Source organism: Lineus longissimus, chromosome 3 (genome assembly GCF_910592395.1).
Source record: "Lineus longissimus chromosome 3, tnLinLong1.2, whole genome shotgun sequence".
Lineage (NCBI taxonomy): Eukaryota > Metazoa > Nemertea > Pilidiophora > Heteronemertea > Lineidae > Lineus > Lineus longissimus.
In genome coordinates this window covers 10,531,272-10,535,864 of record NC_088310.1, presented here as the reverse complement: position 1 = coordinate 10,535,864, position 4,593 = coordinate 10,531,272, and the positions used below count along the sequence as shown (strand labels likewise).

General features: G+C 40.6%; 1 long non-coding RNA gene across 1 annotated transcript; it reads right to left on the bottom strand.

The window, feature by feature from the left end:
- Positions 1–300: 300 nt before the first annotated feature.
- On the bottom strand, positions 301–3,620 carry LOC135484277 (uncharacterized). The gene is made up of 3 exons (XR_010446441.1): positions 3,514–3,620; positions 1,919–2,010; positions 301–412 (listed from the first exon to the last, which is right to left on the bottom strand). It is a non-coding gene; the product is annotated as an uncharacterized LOC135484277 (long non-coding RNA).
- Positions 3,621–4,593: the final 973 nt, after the last annotated feature.

The following is a 4,593-nucleotide window of genomic DNA, read 5'->3' as shown; positions in this document are numbered from 1 at the left end:
CTTCTATGGCGCTTTTCCATCCTTCTCTGTTCAAGGCCAATTTGGCAAAATAAACGGTAAGTTAGAGAGGGAAACATTTTTGTGACTTTCAGAATCCTTTAGTCTCCTATGAAAAAGGCCAATGATCAGGCCTCCACATTACATGCAATTGCTCATGGACTTGATCATAGAAGGAATAATAAATAATCCAAACAATAGCTGTCTTGTTACAATGCTTTATTTCTTGTTCTACATGTAACGTGACGCATCCGTGAGACGTGATGGAGGCTACATGAAGCACCAATCAGCCTCTATCTCCACTTCTTCAAGAGACTGAAGTCCGGTTTAAGTGGTTCAACCCAGAAGCCACGCTTGTTGGTGCGCCTTTTCACGAATGCTTCGAAAGCATGGTCTATTTCATCGTCTTCTACTTCTGAAATGTATGTATTAAAATATGACGCATTAAAAGAGAAGTGTATTGAGAGAATGCTAAGTCGACACTAATGCACGTGAATGCAAACCCGATGCACCATCTGCAGGAGAACTCTGTTAACTTCTCGTTTGCCCCGGACTTGCAGTCACGCATACGCACCTGCACATGCGCATCTTTACCTTATAAACAAAAGCGCATAATTGAATCCTCGGACCCCATACACTACTGTACGTCACGTAAGCCCCATATCTCGAATTACTCTTCATTTATGAGCGAGAGACAAAACGCAGGAGTATTAAGGTTAAACGAACGAAGGCACTGTTGGTATGATATCGTTTCACGGTACATCGGCAAAATTAGCAGCAGCATATATCGGTTGGTCAAAAAAGGGCACCGAACGTTAATGGTTGTTAACAACTATGGCTACCAAGATATCCAGTGTATTATATGTTAATTACTGGACGATAGGTCCTAATTGTTTTTTACGTAATTCTGAATTTTAAGTATAACACATTTATATACTTTTAGATTTACTCCAAAATCAAAATGTTGTGTCAAATATGCTCGCTAAAGACCAAATGTTTTTCCAGAATCTCAAAAGGATCAGTGTCTATCCTGATGAAAATGCATGCATTTCCTAATCTATATTTCTTCCTACTTCATTTTGATATTCTCCTTAATGTTTAAGTACATGTAATGTCAAATAAAAGAAATGCCCGTCAAAATCGTAGCGGTGTAGTCACCTATGCAAATTGCTTTTAGTGATGAATTGGCTCACCATCCTGCTGCGATACCACCCAAAGCCTCTTCTTCCATGCATGAACTGATGGAACTATTGTTTAAAGGGACAATATAGGGATGCAAGGTAAAGTTACACAAAGCCGCCAACAGGGGGCGCTCACATCTCACAGTAGGTCGAAATGATTCACGCTTGCACGAGGGATATATTTAGTTTAGAGCAAATGCAGCTCATAATCAGTGGTACAAGAATCGTCTGAATCGGTCGACGGGTGTCTGATCTACAGCTGCCGAAAGAAAGGGTATATTTCTGATGTTTAAGCTGTGGGTTTTTTGAAGTAATCTGTCTTTGATGATATCAGTGGCCACAAGAGTGCGAATTTTCGATAATTTCATTTTGATTACATTTTGATTGTACTTTAAAAAGCGGGAGTTTAATTTTATATGGGTTTTTCTTTTTAGATCACCCGATATTTTTTCCCTACCCATAGAGCCCTAGAATAACTTTTGATTTTAAATTCTTAGGCATTTCAAATCATTATTCCAAAAGAAATACACAGGCCTCGTTTGGACTGCAGAGGTCAAGCCGGGTCTTTTTTTATTATAACGATCATTATCAGACCACACTCATCAAATCGGTCATCCCTGGGTTTTACATTTATCGCAGGTCCCAACGACCGACTCTGGCAATGACTCTTGCAGACAAGCGATTGATATATTGCATGCAAACTATGCGTCTGCGAGTCGCTTTACGAACTGATGACATACCTGCCGCCGACACTTGGCTGATTACCAGGAGTACCAAAATGCCGAATAGCATTAATGGGAGTCGTTGCATCTTCACGTTTTTACTACGAATTCTGAAATCAGAGGGACTTCAGGTTATGATAGGCAGATTTTATTCCAGCAAGAAGACTTCAAACAAGATTCAGCCCCTTTCACAACTACATATAAATGCAAAAGACTATTTAACGTGTGTAGGCCCAATAGAACGAGGCACATTGTTCGAGTGCTCGCGGTTTATTGGGTGGCACACAGGCCAATCGGAGCCCATAAAAGTGCCAAATCGTACGAGATGTAGTACAGTGCGGATCGCGGAGAAAATAGTACTTTTTTTGTCCGTCAGCAGGATATCGCTGCTACAGCATTACAAAATTCCTTGAATCGGATGCTAGCGACGTTCTGATTGGACGAATTTATTTCGTGCCTTGAACTTAAATGAGACGAAATATCTCTACCGTGGAGGTTGTGTGTAGGACCGATACACCACGAAAAAACGTTACCATAACGATATAAAAAATAAAGTTGTGTTCCACCAGTTGGAATGTTTAATAAGCGAACACCTAATTTCCTAAGGATCGGGTATAACATATACAGCCCGCCTCGAACAATAATTGAGAACAGTGCATATTCAAAACCAATTACTTCTATCCAAATATCTAAACAACTAATGCATTCACTTTTGTGAGAATGGCAAGCCTTGAATGACCTGAAAATAATTTCATCCCTCAGCACCTTCACACGGTGACCGATCAAAGACAAAATTATTTTTGGTCGCGTATTCGTAGTTAATCTGGCATATGGAACGGATGGCGGATGATTACTTAAAAAGCTGTTGCCCCGGCTGCCTGCAAATAATGCAAGAGTAATCACCAAGAATACACCCTGCAGTTATGCCTGAGTGAAATCGCGTACTACGAATAAGATAACTTTGACTTTGATTGGAGACCGTACATCAGTGCCCAGCGGATAGGACTGTTCTCAGCAAGATACGTAAACAAGAGCACATGGTTTGTCCGAGCAAAAATAACATTGTTGATAAATCATGAACCCTCTCACTGCATTCTTTTCCAAAAATGTATTCCTTCAGTTATCAACCGAGACTGCTGATAATATTATCACCCTGCAGGCATGGCAGGATGGTGAGTTTAGGTAGCTGAGGGCTCTTGGGTGGGCCTACTAGTTTGACCAATAAAATTAATGAAAATACAAGAAAACAGCCATTAAGTGATCGAATTTACTCACTTTAAAAATTAGCTGAACGTGTACGGAATGTATGTGGCCACATGGTGAAACATGTTTTACACCAACTAAATCCATAATTGTCTGTTTGTTGTTTTTTTTCGCGAGTTTAGCAAACCCAATAGTAGCCGATCGAGTCCCTCCACCCCTCCCACCAAAAAGACCACATCTTTACATGTTTTCCTTCTTTCTCGATCGGCTGATATTTGTCCCTTAACTCTTCCTCAATGTCTCTAAGTTTCTGATTATGTGGGAGTTCACTTACATGTAGCATCGACTGGGCTGATCTGAGAAGCAAACCTTGTTTCACAAGTTCTAATCATAGACCCTATCTTACTTACCGGGTGCTGATATAGCCTTGCTTTTCCAAATTGTCAATTAGTCGGAAATACAAACTCACACGTTTGAGAAAGTTCGTGTGGATGACTGCCTTGATCATGCAAGTTGGTTTATTACAAAATAGTGGGATATATATTCATAACATTAATTCAACAACTGCAAGCCGGTGACTTTTTTTGGGTAATTATCAAATTGATGCGAATATTGATAGGCAGAGATGTGCCACCTCCATTTAGTATGCTGAATTAAGACGATAACCTTTTATTGGGTTGTCTATTTTACGTGGTTAACGGTCTGGCGGTTATATCTGCTGCTTGAACGCAGCGCCTTGAACAGCAGGCCCAGTATTTGTATACCCAAATAACATCAGTTCATCAGTACACGCTTGCCGGGAGAGCGATTTTTGGCTACAGAATATTTCGGGTAAACTCGGAACCCTGGAACATGAGGAACAAGAGATGCTCGAGACGGCGTAATGCTCGGAATTAAGAATATTGGTTCTCCGGGGCTGGGATGTTCAAAACAAGGGTAACTTTAACGGAGTCGTTAGATTTTAATGGGATTAACTGCAAAGATAACGTCCTTAATGATGCCTAACATAACTGTTAGGGATAACGCGTCCTTTGTGCCATTAAACACCCGGACCCTGGGTGCTTCTGCGCTTCATAGTTAACAACATTTGAAAGAAAAATCATCATGAAACGTATCAATGAAGATCCAGTCCAACGCATTCACCCTTTCAGAACGAGAAATGTAAAACGGCAGACCAATAATCATGAAAATTCATTCACAAATACTAGTATGATTTCAAAACGAACTTCCCTCGGTATAACGGCCACTACAAGCACGGGCATTGGATTCCTAACCATGCAGTAGAAAGATGCAAGGTTATTTTGTGAAACACTGCTGCTGGGAGCAATTGATGACAATTCAACTCGATATTATTCCGGTGGGTAAAGGTATTGGACAGGTGTACCTTTGCATCACAATGATATGTAAAGTGAAAGCTCTAGTAAACTCACACAACTGTTGACATGGGGAAGCCCCCAAACCCCGTCCTTTTGACATATTTTTGCCAGTGC